Source organism: Danio aesculapii, chromosome 10 (genome assembly GCF_903798145.1).
Source record: "Danio aesculapii chromosome 10, fDanAes4.1, whole genome shotgun sequence".
NCBI lineage: Eukaryota > Metazoa > Chordata > Actinopteri > Cypriniformes > Danionidae > Danio > Danio aesculapii.
Genome location: NC_079444.1, coordinates 44750743 through 44770013, shown reverse-complemented (window position 1 = coordinate 44770013; position 19271 = coordinate 44750743).

Here is a 19271-nt window from a genome sequence, read left to right as displayed (position 1 = left end):
TCGATGATTAGCCTACCTAGCATCCTTGGCGAGCGCTCGTCAATGTCAACACGACTGAAAAATGACCAATTAAATTAAAGTGGGCGGGGTTTAACGACTCTGGGCGCGAAAGAGACTGAGGTAAGATTAATTTCATTAATTTAATTCAATTCAACTTATTTATTACATGAAGGTTTTCGGTAAAATGTTAAGCAGTGTTAAACAACTTGATATTAGTAACTTGATGCTAAAACACTCGACTTGATTTCCTGTTTTAAATTGAAAATATGGTATAATTCACGTGACCTGTCTCGTAGGCATCATATACAGATGTGCGCATTATTATTGATTATAGATATCTAAAACAACACTATAATTCGCTTCATCACTCTATTATTTACAAAACTAAAAAACTTTTTTTTTTTTACATGGTATGTATCAGTTATATGTTAAATTAAAACCAAAGGTTTCGTAAATATATAAATGTATGTGTGTATTTATAGATAAACCATTTTTAAGCATTAGTTAACAATGAATGTGTGAATTATTGATTATAGATATCTAAAACAACACTAAAATTCCCTTTATCGTCCCAATTTTTACAAAAAAATTGGTTATTTACGTGGTATTCATAATTAGTTATAATATATGTTATTAAAACCAAACACTGTTTAGTTCATATAATAAATAACATTAATAAACAGGATTTTGATTCTATAATACTAGTAAAAGGTTGAAATTACCATATTACAATGATATTAGAGTTAAAGACTAAAATAACAGCCCTCTTTTCCTAACACATCCCCCGAGTGATGTTTAACAGAGCAAAGGCATATTTGGTTTTTATAGTTTTTCTATTATATTTTTATTCTGGAGGTAATTTTCTGAATAAATATACACAGTACAGTATTTGTAAAAATTTATTGTAATTAATCACAATAATCGCAGTTTGTTTTGCTATCATTTGAGTGTGTATATATTATTATGTATATATAAATACACACAGGCATGCATATATTTGAGAAAATGTTTATGTAAATTTAGATTTAAAATATTGATACATATGATATATATGCATATGATATATAAATGTAAAGTTTTAGTTCATTTAAAAAAGTTCAGAATTATTAGCCCCCCTTTGATGTTTTTCTTATTTTTAAATATTTCCCAAATGATGTTTAACAGAGCAAGGACATTTTCACAGTATGTCTGATAATATTTTTTCTTCTTGAGAAAGTCTTATTTGTTTGATTTCAGCTAGAATAAAAGCAGTTTTTAATTTTTTATAAACCATTTTAAGGTCAATATTATTAGCCCTTTAAGCTATTTTTATTTTCGATAGTCTACAGAACAAACCATCATTATACAATAACTTGTCTAATTACCTTAACCTGCCTAGTTACCCTAATTAACCTAGTTAAGCCTTTAAATGTCACTTTAAGCTGTATAGAAGTGTCTTGAAGAATATCTAGTCTAATATTATTTACTGTCATCATGACAAAGAGAAAATAAATCAGTTATTAGAGATGAGTTATTAAAACTATTATGATTAGAAATGTGTTGAACAAATCTGCTCTCTGTTAAACAGAAATTGGGGAAAAAACAGGGGGGCGAATAATTCTGACTTCAACTGTGTATATATATATATATATATATATATATATATATATATATATATATATATATATATATATATATATATATATATATATATATATATATATATGTATGTGTGTACACTGCTGTGCATTATTATTAGCCCATTTAACTTTTTTCTCCCCTTTGGCTACAGAACCAATCACCTAATTAACCCAGTTAAGCATTTAAATGTCACTTTAAGCTGAATACTAGTACCATGAAGAATATCTAGTCAAATATTATGCGCTGTCATCATTAGTTATTCATTCATTCATTCTCCTTCAGCTTAGTCCCTTATTTAATAGGGGTCGCCACAGCAGAATGAACCGACAACTATTCCAGCATGTTTTACACAGCAGATGCCCTTCCAGCTGCAACAGTACTGTGAACCACCCACACACACACACACACACACACACACACACACACACACACACACACACACACACACACACACTCTCTCTCATACACTACGTCCAATTTAGTTTATCAATTCCCCTATAGTGCATGTGTTTGGACTGTGGGGGAAACCGGAGCACCCCGAGGAAACCCACGCCAACACGGGGAGAACATGCAAACTCCACACAGAAATGACAACTGACCCAGCCAGGACTCGAAACAGCAACATTCTTGCTGTGAAGTCACAGTGTTAACCACTGAATCACCGTGCCACCTCTAAATGAGTTATTAGAAATTAAATATTAAACAAATGTGTTGCACTTGGGAAATATATTTTAAAAAATTCGGGACACTAATAATTCTGTCTTCAGCTAAACACACTCTAGAAGTGTCTTTAATTGATGGAGTTTGAGTGATGCGTGACTAATAACCCTCACATCAACTGAAACGATTCATAATTAACATGAAGATTACAGATAAAGATGGAAAGCTGGTTCTGTGCTGTAGACAAACTTCTGATCTGACGGATCATAATAAATTAAAAACTGATAATCCCGAGATGTCCTTGTGGATAAGCAGAGGATCAGACTTCTGCGCTCCTTCGGATGGAAGTCGCCATCAAATCCTCTCACTTGAGAAAAAAAAATAATCAGGGATTTAGAGGTGAACCTGAGCCGGAGCCAGAGTCACTGCATGAAGAGTGCGGGATATGGAGTGTTTTGGTGGTGTCTGTAAACACACACACACACACACACACACACACACACACACATAGACATGCATACATACTGTACACAGCCACACACATACATACATACATGAACACACACGCACATACACACACACAATACACAAATACACAAATACACACAAATGTGCGCACACATACCCACGTACACACATATTCATACACATGCAAACATACACACACGCACAAACATGCACATATACATACAGTACACACACACAAGCACATGCAGACATGCACACACACACACTGTACATACATGAACACACGCACATACACACATAATACATAAATAAACCCACACACAGACACAAACACATACACACAGACACCTACAAACTCATGCACAAACAATCATACACACGCATATATAAACATGCACACACATGCACACACAAATGCACTTATACATACACATATAACCACACGTACACACACATACTTTACATGAACATACACGCACATACACACATAATACATAAATACACAAAGACAGACAGACACACATACACACACATAAATAGACACAAATACATGCACATACATACACACGATACATAAATACACACACACACATTCACACATAAACAAACGCCTTCAAACACAGGCACAGACAAACACATACAGACATACACAAACATGCACACACACATACAGAAACACAAATACACACAGACACACACAAACATGCAGACACAAAACACATACACACACACACACACACACACACACACACCTGCTCAAATGAAATGTCAATTCCAATTTCATACAGAAATTGGATGTACATGCTGGAAATCAGGAATTAAATTGGGTTTGAAGTGACGAGCGTCAGAAATCATGTGTTTCAGAGAGCGAACAAACAGCACAATTACTGAAACACTACACACACACACCATACAGATCAAGAGGAAATGATCAACCCTAAGAATCTGAGATGGTATATTACTGACTAAAAACAAGCGTTATTACAAAAGTAATCTAAACATAGTCAGACTACTTTACCATAAATGTGTAATCTAAGATATTACAGACTACACATTTTATCATATACTCAAATAAGAGTTAATACAAATGTAATCAAAAGGTAATCCAAACGTAGTCAAATTACCATAAATGTGTAATCTAAGACAATATATTACTGACTAAAAATGTTATCTTCTTATCAAATAAGCTTTAACATAAAAATTATCTAAAAGTAATCCAAATGTAGTCAGATTACATTACAATAAATGTGTAATCCAAGATATTATATTATTGACTACACATTTTATCATGTAATCAAACAAGCGTTAGAACAAACGTAATCCAAAAGTAGTCTGGTTACATTACTAATAATGTGTAGTTTCAGATATTATATTACCGACTACACGATTTATCATGTTATAAAATAATAGCACAAAAGTAATCTAAAAGTAATCCAAAAGTAGTCAGATTACTTCACCATAAATGTGTAATCTAAGATAATATATTACCGGCTAGACATTTTATCATGTTATCAAATAAGCATTAGCACAAAAGTAATCCAAAAGTAGTCAGATTACATTACCATAAATGTGTAGTTTAAAATATTACCGACATCATATTTCATCATGTTATTAAATAATAGCACAAAAATAATCCAAAAGTAGTCAGATTACTTTACCATAAATGTGTAATCTAATATATTATATTACTCACTACACATTTTATCATGTAATCGAATAAGCGTTCGCACAAAAGTAATCCATCAGTAATCCAAATGTAGTCAGATTACTTAACCATAAATGTGTACTCTAAGGTAATATATTACCGACTACACTTTTTATCATGTAATCAAATAAGCGTTCGCACAAAAGTAATCTAAAAGTAATCCTAATGTAGTCAGATTACCATAAATGTGTAATATATTTTAAAATATTACTGACTACACGTTTTATCATATAATCAAATAAACGTTAGCACAAAAGTTATCAAAAAGTAATTCAAATGTAGTCAGATTACATTACCATGAATGTGTAATCTAAGATATTATATTACTGTTTACACATTTTATCGAGTAATCAAATAAAGTGTAATCACAAAAGTAATCCAAAAAGTAATCCAAAAGTAGTCAGATTACCATAAATGTGTAATCTATTTCTATAAATAACTGATTAAAAATGTTATCGTCTAATCAAATAAGTGTTAGCACAAAAGTAATCTAAATGTAGTCCAAATGTAGTCAGATTACATTACCATAAATGTGTAATCCAAAATATTATATTATTGACTACACATTTTATCATGTAATCAAACAAGCGTTAGAACAAACGTAATTCCAAAAGTAGTCTGGTTACATTACCAATAATGTGTAGTTTCAGATATTATATTACCGACTACACGATTTATCATGTTATAAAATAATAGCACAAAAGTAATCTAAAAGTAATCCAAAAGTAGTCAGATTACTTCACCATAAATGTGTAATCTAAGATAATATATTACCGACTAGACATTTTATCATGTTATCAAATAAGCATTAGCACAAAAGTAATCCAAAAGTAGTCAGATTACATTACCATAAATGTGTAGTTTAAAATATTACCGACATCATATTTCATCATGTTATTAAATAATAGCACAAAAATAATCCAAAAGTAGTCAGATTACTTTACCATAAATGTGTAATCTAATATATTCTATTACTGACTACACATTTTATCATGTAATCAAATAAGCGTTCGCACAAAAGTAATCAATAAGTAATCCAAATGTAGTCAGATTACTTAACCATAAATGTGTACTCTAAGATAATATATTATCGACTACACATTTTATCATGTAATCAAATAAGCGTTAGCACAAAAGTAATCTAAAAGTAATCCCAATGTAGTCAGATTACCATAAATGTGTAATCTATTTTAAAATATTACTGACTAAACGTTTTATCATATAATCAAATAAGCGTTAGCACAAAAGTAATCAAAAAGTAATTCAAATGTAGTCTGATTACATTACCATGAATGTGTAATCTAAGATATTATATTAGTGTTTACACATTTTATCGAGTAATCAAATAAAGTGTAATCACAAAAGTAATCAAAATGTAATCTAAAAGTAGTCTGGTTACATTACTATAAATGTGTAATCCAAGATATTATGTTACTGACTACACATTTTATCATGTTATCAAATAAGCATTAGCACAAAAGTAATCCAAAAGTAGTCAGATTACATTACCATAAATGTGTAATCTAAGATATTATATTAGTGTTTACACATTTTATCGAGTAATCAAATAAAGTGTAATCACAAAAGTAATCAAAATGTAATCCAAAAGTAGTCAGATTACCATAAATGTGTAATCTAATATATTACTCACTACACATTTTATCATGTAATCAAATAAGCGTTCGCACAAAAGTAATCAATCAGTAATCCAAATGTAGTCAGATGACTTAACCATAAATGTGTACTCTAAGGTAATATATTACCGACTACACATTTTATCATGTAATCAAATAAGCGTTAGCACAAAAGTAATCTAAAAGTAATCCCAATGTAGTCAGATTACCATAAATGTGTAATCTATTTTAAAATATTACTGACTAAACGTTTTATCATATAATCAAATAAGCGTTAGCACAAAAGTAATCAAAAAGTAATTCAAATGTAGTCTGATTACATTACCATGAATGTGTAATTTAAGATGTTATATTAATGTTTACACATTTTATCGAGTAATCAAATAAAGTGTAATCACAAAAGTAATCCAAATGTAATCCAAAAGTAGTCAGATTACCATAATCTATTTTAATATATTACTGATTAAAAATGTTATCGTCTAATCAAAGAAGTGTTAGCACAAAAGTAATCTAAAAGTAGTCCAAATGTAGTCAGATTACATTACCATAAATGTGTCATTTAAGATATTATATTACCGACTACACATGTTATCAAATAAGCAATTTCGAGCAATTAAAAAGTCTTCATATATAAAACAGCCTCTAAATTCTTAATCAAAGCTTTCTCAAACTTTATTAAAGCCATTTCAAAGTTAAACCTATAACCATTCCAAACGTCAATGGGGGAAAGTAAATAAATGAGTGGCATTAATTGACACAGAAGGTCGGATGTTCCAGCATCCACTGAATAACACAAAATTGGAACATTCTCAAATATAATTTCTTATGAAAGCATAATTGGATTAATTGTAAAATAAAAATGCAAAGCAGAAGCATTTTCATTAGTGGTTCTGGACTTCCTCAAGCATTCATTAGACTGATCTGGGCTCTGGCAGATTCTGCTTTTTTCCACTTCACTGATCATCAGACGGATAAAAGATGGTTGATATAATAGACCAGCAAGATTTCACAATGAGTTTAACGTCTTAAGACAATCTCTGGTGGAAACAACAACCATATGTTTCATCAATGAAACCAAACGTCGAGGGGAAACCGATTTACCATGTATATTTAAGCCCTTAGCTGTCACCTGTTTGTTTACTTCACTATATTGCAATTAAATTCTAATCTAATCATGGCGAATGATATATCACTGGAAAGTTCTAAGACTTCTGAATACATAATTTACTATTGTGACTTGTTTTTTGTTATGTAGGAAGAGTAACAGACCAAAACTCATTTAGTAGTGTCATCCTACAACCTGTGGGACCATTCGCACTTAAAAAAACAACATAATATTGTAGCCTAAATATCAGCACCTATATATCATTTGGGGGCAGCACGGTGGCGTCGTGGGTAGCATGATCACCTCACAGCAAGAAGGTTGCTTATTCGAGTCCCGGCTGGTACAGTTGGCATTTCTGTGTGGAGTTTGCATGTTCTCCCCGTGTTGGTGTGGGTTTCCTTCGGGTGCTCCGGTTTCCCCCACAGTCCAAACACTTGCTCTATAGGGGAATTGATCAACTAAATTGGCTGTAGTGTGTTATTGTGTGTGTAAGAGTGTATTCCTGGTATTCGGTTGCAGCTGGATGGGCATCTGCTGCGTAAAACACATGCTGGAATAGTTGGCAGTTCATTCCACTGTGGTGACCCCTGATTAATAAAGGGACTGAAAAGCTGAAAAGAAAATGAATGGATGATATATCGATTGAAAGCTTAAAAATGTGTGTGTGAAATTCATGATCATAATCAAAACTGACCCAATGTTGGGTCAAATATGGGCAAACTCAACTGTTGGGTTAAAAAGTTTACATTTTTGGGGATTTAAATTTTTGTTGTTTGTTCATATTTGACCCAATGGTAGATTAATACAACCTAGCATGAGAGAGAGAGAGAGAGAGAGAGAGAGAGAGAGAGAGAGAGAGAGAGAGAGAGAGAGAGAGAGAGAGAGAGAGAGAGAGAGAGAGAGAGAGAGAGAGAGAGAGAGAGAGAGAGAGAGTATCTGTGTGTATTTATGTGTGTGTATGTGTGTTTAAGTCAGTTGGTGTTTCTGTGTGGAGTTTGCATGTTCTCCCAGTGTTGGCGTGGGTTTCCTCCGGGTGCTCCGGTTTCCCCCACAGTCCAAAAACATGCGCTATAGGGGAATTGGATAAGCTAAATTGTCCGTAGTGTATGTGTGTGAATGAGTGTGTATGGGTGCTTCCCAGTAATGGGTTGCGGCTGGAAGGGCTTCCGCTGTGTAAAAACATGCTGGATAAGTTGGCAGTTCATTCCGCTGTGGCGACCCCAGATTAATAAAGGGACTAAGTCGAAAAGAGAATGAATGAATGAAAATTGTCCGTAGTGTACGAGTGTGTATGGGTGTTTCCCAGTGATGGGTTGTAGCTGGAAGGGAATCCTGTTGTGTAAAACATGTGCTGGATAAGTTGGCGGTTCATTCCGCTGTGGTGACCCCTGATTAATAAAGGGACTAAGCTGAAAAGAAAATGACTGAATGATTGAATGCGTGTGTTTATGTATATGTGTGTGTGTGTGTGAACGTTCACCTGCTCCCGACGCTCTCGCTGGTCATCACAGATCATCCTAAAAATGAATGAATGAATAATTGTGCTGAATAAACACAGCAGCTGAGCTCTTGACGCCCTTCATGTGATTGAAATGTATGACTCCTTCTTTATGTGCATTGATTTCAGGAAACTCGTCCACTTTGATCAAACACGTCTATTGTTTCCAACCAAGGAGCTGCGAAGGAAAATAAACCAGAGATTTTTTATTTAAATAATGATTAAATTATTTGTATTTAATTACATTTTGCGCAATAAAAAGCGTTTCAGTTTTAAAGAAGAAATAATGATTGTCAGAGTCTTTAACTTCATATGTGTATGTGTTTAGATGTTTATACACTACCTGACAGAAGTATTATGGTGGATCCCAGTTGTAAGAGCAACAAATAATAACCTGACCTCTAGTTGATCATTTGTAAAAGCGTCAGAAGGTGGATTTCTCTGCTGAATCATCTGTTCTGCATCCCAATCATCACCAATACTGCAGAAGACCTACTGGAACCAGCATGGACCAAGATTCTCATAGAAATCAGTCAAGTTTGGTGAAGGAGAATTCATGGTTTGGGGTTCCATCATTTAGTATGGGAGCGTGCGAGAGATCTGCAGAGTGGATGATCAACATCAACAGCCTGAGGTATCAAGACATTTGTGCTGCCCATTACATTACAAACCACAGGAGAGGGACAATTCTCCAGCAGGATAGCGCTCCTTCTCATACTTCAGCGTCCACATCAAAGCTCCTGAAAGCACAGAAGGTCAAGGTGCTCCAGGATTGGCCAGCCCAGTCACCAGAGATGAACATTATTGAGCATGTCTGGGGTAAGATGGAGGAGGAGGTGTTGAAGATGAACACAAAGACTCTTGATGAACTCTGGGAGTCCTGCAAGAAGGCTTTCTTCACCATTCCAGATGACTTTATTAATCAGTGATTTGAGTCATGTCAGAGATGTATGGATGCAGTCCTCCAAGCTCATGATGGAGTCAGACACAATATTCATTCTGTTTCCACTGCAGCATGAGCACATATTCTATACTGGACATTATTGAAGGTTCAGTGAGCAGACTTTAGTCTAAGCAGAGTCAGACCTTACTGTCCTAATCAAATCAGTCAACATCAAGACATGATCAGATTTTATTGTGCTCAAATTAGCCTCATCTAGAGGCCTTTACCTTTCATACAAGAAACTTCTGATACCAAATCATCAACTAGAAGTCAAGATATTATGTGCTGTTCCTTAAACTTGGAGAGGCGACAAGACTTGTCAGGTAGAGTATGAATGTATTTGACTTCTAGAGCAACCATGTCATGTTTTACTGTGTATTTTATTTATTTTTTGACAGTGCATCTCCCCTGGGTCAAATATAGAGCTGAATGTGCTATGATTTAGAGACCAATGAATGTATTCTCCTGCAGTTTAATGATATGGTATGGGCTGTATTGATTATCAGACACTCACTGCTGAAAACAATTCCTCAACATGCATCTCTTTTCTGTTCATCAAAAGCCTTCAAAGCAATTCCAGCATGTGAATCAGTTTTCAGAAACTCAATTACCCCTGCAGACTCCAGGGTCAAGTCGTTTACATCTTTACATATTCACGTAAATTAATCTGCTTTTAATTGGTATTATTACAATGATACCGGATGAATAGAGCCATGTGGATTACTTATGATTTGCTTTTAGTAACAAATTACAGTACAAAATTTGCAGTCTCTTAGATTACACATTTATGGTAATGTAATCTAACTACATTTGGATTACATTTAGATTACTTTTTTGTGCTAACACTTATTTGATTACATGATAAAATATGTAGTCAATAATATAATATCTTACATTACACGTTTATGGTAATCTGACTACATTTGGATTACATTTAGATTACTTTTGTGCTAACGCTTATTTGATTAGCCGGCAGCTAGCTCTCTGCAACTCTTACATGGTCACCCACTGAAGCTAAGCAGGGCTGCGCCTGGTCAGTACCTGGATGAGAGACCACATGGGAAAAGCAAGGTTTCTGCCAGAAGAGGTGTTAGTGAGGCCAGCAAGGGGCACTCAACCTGTGGTCTGGGTGGGTCCTAATACTCCAGTATAGTGAAGGGGACTATATACTGCTCAGTGAGTGCCGTCTTTCGGATTAAAACAAGGTCCTGATTCTCTGTGGTTGTTAAAAATCCCAAGATGTCCTTCGAAAAGAGTAGGGGTTTAACCAAATTTGCCCACTGGCCTCTGTCCATCATGGCCTCCTAACCATCCCCATATCATAATTGGCTTCATCACTCTGTCTCCTCTCCACCAATCAGCTGGTGTGCGGTCTGGCGCAATATGGCTGCTGTTGCCTCATCCAGGTGGATGCTGCACACTGGTGGTGGATGAGGAGATTCCCTCCAATGTGTAAAGTGCTTTGAGTGTCTAGAAAAGCGCTGTATAAATGTAAGGAATTATTATTATTATTGATTACATGATAAAATGTGTAGTCTGTAATATAATATATTAGATTTCATATTGATGGTAAAGTAATCTGTCTACTTTTGGATTACATTTGGTTCCCTTTTGTGTTAATCCTTATTTGATTACATGATAAAATGTGTAGTCAATAATATAATATCTTAGATTACACATTCATGGAAATATTATCTGACTACATTTGGATTACATTTAGATTACTTTTGTGCTAACGCTTATTTGATTACATGATAAAATATGCAGTCTGTAATATAATATGAAGAGTTCAGATGCAGAAACCTCTAAATGCCGTCTGAAATTCCCATAGAAAATGAACATTTTTCTCAACCTCCTTTGCTTATGTTGAGATATTTCACTTTAAAGAACAGGAAAAGGACGTATTCTTTGTCATAAAAGTGATATTACTGAACACACACACACAGTTCGCCTGACAAAAATGCTCATTTTAGAGGAAAATTTCAGATGGCATTTAGAGGTTTTTGCATCAAAACTCTTCATATATTAAATTACACATTCATGGTAAAGTAATCTGTCTACTTTTGGATTACATTTAGATTACTTTTGTGTTAATCCTTATTTGATAACATGATCAAATGTGTAGTCGGTAATTTAATATCTTAGATTACACATTTATAGTAATGTAATCTGACTACATTTAGATTACTTTTGTGCTAACGTTATTTGATTACCCAACATTTTAGACAATAATATATTATCCTAGATTACACTTTTATGGTAATGCAATCTGACTACTTTCGGATTACATTTAGATTACTTTTGTGCTAACCCTTATTTGATGTTGCATATATTGAAGTAGGATAATCTTTTGCAGTTTTGACAGACAGAAATACAAAATATCATAAATCTTTATCAGCAAAGAGAAATTTGATTTATATGTAAACTGCAATTTTTGCTTTATTTCGACATAAATGACAGTTTACATATACAGTCAAGCCCAAAATTATTAATAATTGACAGTTTATATAATCTAAATATTAACTTGTACTGTATGTCATTTAAATAAGTTGCATATACAGCTGAAGTCAGAATTATAAAACCCCCGTTTATTTTTTCCCCAATTTCTGTTTGACGGAGAGCAGATTTTCTCAACACATTTCTAATCATAATAGTTTTAATAACTCATCTCTAATAACTGATTTATTTTCTCTTTGCCATGATGACAGTAAATAATATTAGACTAGATATTCTTCAAGACACTAGTATACAGCTTAAAGTGACATTTAAAGGCTTAACTAGGGTAATTAGGTTAACTAGGCAGGTTAGGGTAATTAGGCAAGTTATTGTATAATGATGGTTTGTTCTGTAGACTATCGAAACAATATATAGCTTAAAGGGGCTAATAATATTGACCTTAAAATGGTTTATAAAAATTTAAAACTGCTTTTATTCTAGCTGAAATAAAACAAATAAGACTTTCTCCAGAAGAAAGAATATTATCAGACATACTGTGAACATTTCCTGAATCTGTTAAACATCATTTGGGAAATATTTTTTAAAGAAATAAAAATTCAAATGGGCTAATAATTCTGACTTCAACTGTATGCAAGTTGCGTACTCTAGTGAGTTCCTAGTGAGCAGCAGAGACGTGTGAAATTGAACAATATTTAGGTAACTGAATGGTAAAGTTTATATAAACAAATGTTTGTTTTTTTTTAACTGAATGGAAACATCTTTATAACTGAACATTAAGTTTTGTTTTTTTTAACTGAATGGTAACGTCTTCATAACCGATTGATAATATTTTAAAAAGTCAAAGTTAATGTTTAATATTCAAATGGTAAACTTTTTATAATTGAATGTTAATGTTTTGATAAGTCAATGGTAACTTTTTTTTTATAAACAAATGTTAATATTTTGATACCTGAATGCTAACCTTTTCACAACCGAATGCACACGTTTTAAAGTGCAAGTTAATGTTTTAACCAAATGTTAACGTATTTATAATCAAACTTTAATGTTTTGATATGTTTTCTTTTCTATCAGATTATTTACAGTCTTCAGCCTCTGTTTCCTCTTTCTCTTCTTTTCTAGCCAGCAGCAGGTGACGTGTGAAATTGAGTTTTCATTTCCCTGCCATCAATTCTGACCGCTCACATTGGGTCGGACACCGGGGAGATGCTCAGAGCCGGACCACAAATAAACAAATAAAATCATTCACACAATCAAAACAGCATCTGACCACTCCAGAAAATGCCTGAACGATTGTGACAGCATGACAAATGATCAGCTTCTGATCCCATCACCTAAAACGCTCACAGTCTAACAGAGATGTTTCTGATTTAAGGTTTATTTTTTAATATTTTTGTGCCACTTGTGTGTCCTCAAGATCATTTTTGGTCACTTTTCAATAAAGTTCTATTAGTTAATGTATTTACTAATAATGAACAATGCTTGCACAGCATTTATGAATCATAGTTTATAATTTATTAATTTATTGTTAACATTCAAAGTCATGCTTGTTGACATTAGTTTATGCACTGTGAGTTAACATGACCTAACAATGATTACTGTATTTTGGTTTTGGTTAAAAAAAGGTTAACAAATGTGAATAAATACTGTAATAAATATATAGTTCATGGTTTGTTCATGGTAGTAAATATATTAACTTTCGTTTTTTTGTTGTCCTTAATTTTTATTTTTATTATAATCTTATAGTTATAATTCATTAACAACATTCAAAATAAAACTTTGTATTTATATAATGTGTGTGTGTGTGTGTTTTGTTTATTTATTTTGTGTAAGACAAAATTATTAAATTAATGAAAGTAATCAGATATTATTTTAAATTAGAATTTTTTCCTAAGTGCTGATTTTTCACCATGTTTTTAAACATAATCGTTTTAATAATTCATACTTCTTTTCGTTGAAGACATAATCTGCGCACATAATAAAAGTCTCCAGTATCTTGACCTCTGGATGACCCTAGATGTGCTCGACTGCACATTTCAATTGCATTACGGTGAATCTGTGTCTAAGTGATGGGACATGATGCAAAAGCCATAAGTCAGATTGTGAGAAATGCATGACTCTCCTATAGACTGAAATGGCCTGTAAATGTGCATCTGCGTCTGTCAGGAGATTATTTACAGACCTGAGCAAAGGTTACTTATATTGAGTCACTTTACTAATTGAACATGATGATGCATTAAACATATTTCATTTGTGTTTTCTCTTTCCTTTTATATACTGTAAACGGCATGATAATCATGTTTACACATAACTTGTATTTGATTGTAAATTTAATTGCAATGCAATAATGTGCGCCTTTAAAGCAGCTTTGGAACAGTAATTATTGTAAAAAGCGCTATATAAATAAGCTTGAATTGAACACTGTAAATAAAAATTATATGATCGGTAAGTCTTGACACACTACCAAAACAAGTTTGTCTCAGATCTTCTTAAAATCAAGAATCACTTCCCCCATTAACAGATTATTTAGCTTTTAAGGGAAAACACTTCATTTTAACTCATTATTTCTGAAAACAAAACTATGGCAGTGTCCTAAACCGCATACTTCCATACTATATAGTACGCTAAAATCAGTATGCGAGACGAGTAGTTTGTCCGAATTCACAGAATTCGAAAATCAGTATGCGAGAAGTACCCGGATGACCAACTACTTCCGGCGAGATTCTGAAGTGCGCATCCCCTGCATGCTGCGCTAACCCATGATGCCCCGCGAGAGAATTCATGAATGCGAGTGAAGCGAGTGACGCAGGTAGGTCACGTCACCATGACAAAATGGTGGATGTAGTACGACCGAATTCCATTCATACTTCTCCCATTCATACTGTATAGAGCGCACTTTTCTAACAGCCGAGTAGTACGTTTAAATTCAAATGCAGTACCTACTGAGTAGTAGGCAGTTTCCGACACAGCCCATATGTTTTGATTGTCTTGAAAATGCTTCTTGATTTCAGTATTTGTGGAAATTTGGACAAGAAACAAGACAAAAAGAAAGTTAGATAAGCATTTTTTTTTGCAGTTAAACAATTGCCCAATCATACACCCGATGCAATAAGGCGCAAAACGTGTTTTGCACGATTTGTTGGTATTTTGAGACCAGCGCAACCATAATTTTCACGTTTTGCGCCACGTTGTTTAAACAGCAAATCCATCTACGTCACTCTGTGGACTCATGGGTGTGCTGGTCTATAAAGGAGGTGTGTTAAGGCGCATTGTTGGTGTGATGCTATTTTGAGGAACTGAAATAGACCATTGAGCAACTAAAAGCAGCTCTAAAGTCCAACAAAGTGCATTAGTTATGCCAACATTACACACAGGATGAACAGCAACACACAAATATCTTTACAGGCTAAAACAATTAAAGGATTAAAATGATCCAGAAATGATGATTTTCTACATCAATATAAACACCACTGCCTCCATGCCTTCTTCACCTCGGGGGGCTTTTCAGTTTATTCATGACGCTCTGCATCTGTATAATGTTATTATTATTAGCAGTGTTATTTATTATCTGCAGATTTATATCTGTTTTAATAAACACAAGTTTAAATTTGTCCACCTGTGGGGTTTTGGAGACGTCTGCATCACCATATGGGAGAACAGGACGTGTGTTTGGATATAACTTAATTTATTCCTTTGCTGGAGATTAGAACTGAATTTAGAAATAGTTTGCAAAGAAATCTTTGCTCTTAACAAATTAAATTAAACATGAGGGCTAATGAATATGTTCATCTCTGTTAAACTGTTTTCTCGCTAGTTAAGTTTTTACACAAAGTCCGCCATGTAAATAGCAAGCTACTGACTCTTAAAAGGAATGTGAGATGAGACACTGATTGGTTTAATGCACGTTATGCTCAAAACACACTCATAACCTATTAAGAGAACAAGCTCAACCCTGTTAGACCATGCGCTGGGGGGCAGAGCGTATTATTCCATACTTAAAATAGCAAAAGTGGATTCAGAATCGCACTTAATGATTTTGCACCATGAGCTTTAAACTTTGCACCATTAAAATAGAGCCTAATGTTTTATACATTATATATTCAGTAAAGTAGAGGAGGAAAACAAATGCCTTTGACATTGTTAAATTTGGTGTTTTTACGCAAAAAAAAAGAAGACTTTTTTATATACAAATGTAGATGTGCTAAACTATTTTGTTTTAAGACATTTAAAAATACATACATACATTTTCCTTCGGCTCAGTCTCTATTTCAGAGGTCACCACAGCGGAACGCAATGCCACCCTTCCAGCCGCAACCCAGTACTGGGAAACACCCATACACACTCATTTAAACTCATTCACACACACACTCATACACTACAGCGAATTTAGTTGATCAATTCCCCTTTGGAGCATGTGTTTAGACTGTGGGGGAAACCGGAGCACCCGGAGGAAACCCATGCCAACACGGGGAGAACATGCAAACTCCACACAGAAATGCCAACTGATGCAGCCGGGGCTCAAACCAGCAACCTTCTTGCTGTGAGGTCAAAGTGCTAACCACTGAGCCACCGTGCCACCCTTAATGGATTCAGTTTCAATTACACATTCGTTGTATGTCACTCCAGTCTAAGGAAAATTAAGGAAAGTGCTTAAATGTTCAATTCTGCAGGCTTTCATACTGTTTCTGATGATGATTTATGAGCTTGCTGCACTCTTTTCAGTGTTCAGATGTTTTGCAGTGAGAAATTGCTTATCGATGGAAACAATAAAACAGTGAGGTGAATGATAATGCAGCAGGTCGAGGTCTGCTCATTGATCTGCATTTTCCACCTGTGCACATGCTGGTGATGATGATATACTGTTACTGTATGCATGACCTCGCTAAAGGTTAAAGGTTAAACAGTAATGCTATCTGATACAGAAATGCTATCAAAACCAACATTTTCCTAAAGCAGATTAACACTGCTAATTTACTGACAGCTGATTTTGGCTTTTCTTAAAGTCCACATGAAATCAAAATTGACAATGTTTATGTTGCTAGCTAACAATTGTAAGTCGTAAAATTAGCAATTATTTAACAAATGAATAAATTAACAAGTAAACAATTGTTCATGTCAATGAGCTGATTTTTGTGTTTAGTAATCTTAATTCAAGCCTGAATGAAGATAATTATTTACTTAATGTTATGTTTGTCCATATTTGACCCAATAATGGGTTAACACAACTGGACATGACATTTTCCCCGTTAAATGGCTGAATTCTGCTAATTCCGTAAGGGGGTGTAAACTTACGCACGCATCTTTTTCTTTACCTAATTTGGGAACACATCTGAATAGACTCAAAGTAAACTGCTTACACACACACCCCGGCTCTCCTCCATGAACGCACCAATTTCTGACCCAATCAGAGCATCTGATGGCAAGAAAAGAGCTGAGAGAAGCCCGTGATTTGACATTTCAGATAATTTCTCATACATATATATATATATTGGGAAATACACTGGAATGTACAGTATTTCCGGTGAAAGGAGTAATAAATGATAAAAATAATTAAAGTCTGAATCTGGCGTTCATGGAGGCATCCATGTCTGCTTGTAACGCCGTTATTATTAACTTTGTTTACACTGTGCATAATGAGTGGTACTTTAAGCTGGTTTACTGCACGTTTCATAACTTCATCCCAATTGAAGTTGTTATTTTTTTTTATTACAAAAATGCTTAGAAAATCTCCTCTCTCCGCAAATACTGTACATCCTACTGTATTTCCCAACATACATGTATGAGAAATGATCTAAAATGTCCAATTACATTAAAAAGACAACTGCTGAGTTGAATTAAGCCACCATTGGGTCAAATATGAACAAACCCAACATTTCATTCATTCATTCATTTTCTTTTTGGCTTAGTCCCTTTATTAATCCGGGGTCGCGGAATGAACTGCCAACTTATTCAGCATATGTTTTACACAGCGGATGCCCTTCCAGCCGCAACCCATCTCTGGGAAACACCCATACACACTCACACTCGTACACTATTGACAATTAAGCCTATCCAATTCACCTATACCACATGTGTTTGGACTGTGGGGGAAACCGGAGCATCCACAGGAAACCCATGCGAACGCAGGGAGAACATGCAAACTCCACACAGAAATGCCAACTGACCCAGCCGAGCCTCGAACCAGCGACCTTCTTGCTGTGAGGCGACAGCACTACCTACTGCGCCACCGCGTCGCCACAATGGAAAGTTTTTTTTTTTTTTATTAGATTAAATTTAAATTACACTTTTTAACTCAACAGTTGAGTTTGTCCATATTTGACCCAAAATTGGGTTAAAACATCCAGTATTGTTTAGAGTGTAGTAAAAATCATGCTAAAAATTGGTTTTCATGTTCACTCATAAGAGGTTTATGATCACATGCATGGTCACTCTACACTCTAAACAAAAATGCTTGGTTGTCATAACACATTGTTGGGTCAAAATGGACAGATCAAACCATTGGGTTAAAAAAAAGTGTCATTTAAATTTAATTAAAACAAAAATAATGAATTCAATTCAATTCAATTCACCTTTATTTGTATAGCGCTTATACAATGTAGATTGTGTCAAAGCAGCTTCACATAAAAGGTCACAGTAAATAGGAACAGTGTAGTTCAAATGAACCCAGTAGTTGGGTTTGTCCATATTTTACCCAATATTGAGTTATGACAACCCAGCACTTTTTGTTAAAATACAGACTCATTGTATCCGCTCACATAAATATAAATACCACACATTACAGTAAATATTGTTGTGTTTAACCATACAATAGTGAGGTTTTGAACTCATTTCTGGGTTAAGTTTTCAAATGAATCAAACTGAAATCTGCTATTATTATTATTATTATTATCATAATATAATAATAATACAGGACAATAGGCTACACTTTACTATATCATAGCTCAAAAACACTATATTTACCATCATTTACTATAGTATTTTTCATTTCACATTAGGGCAAGTATAGATTAAGTTTTCAAATGAATCAAACTGAAATCTGCTATTATTATTATTATTATTATCATAATATAATAATAATACAGGACAATAGGCTACACTTTACTATATCATAGCTCAAAAACACTATATTTACTATCATTTACTATAGTATTTTTCATTTGACATTAGGGCAAGTATAGATTAAG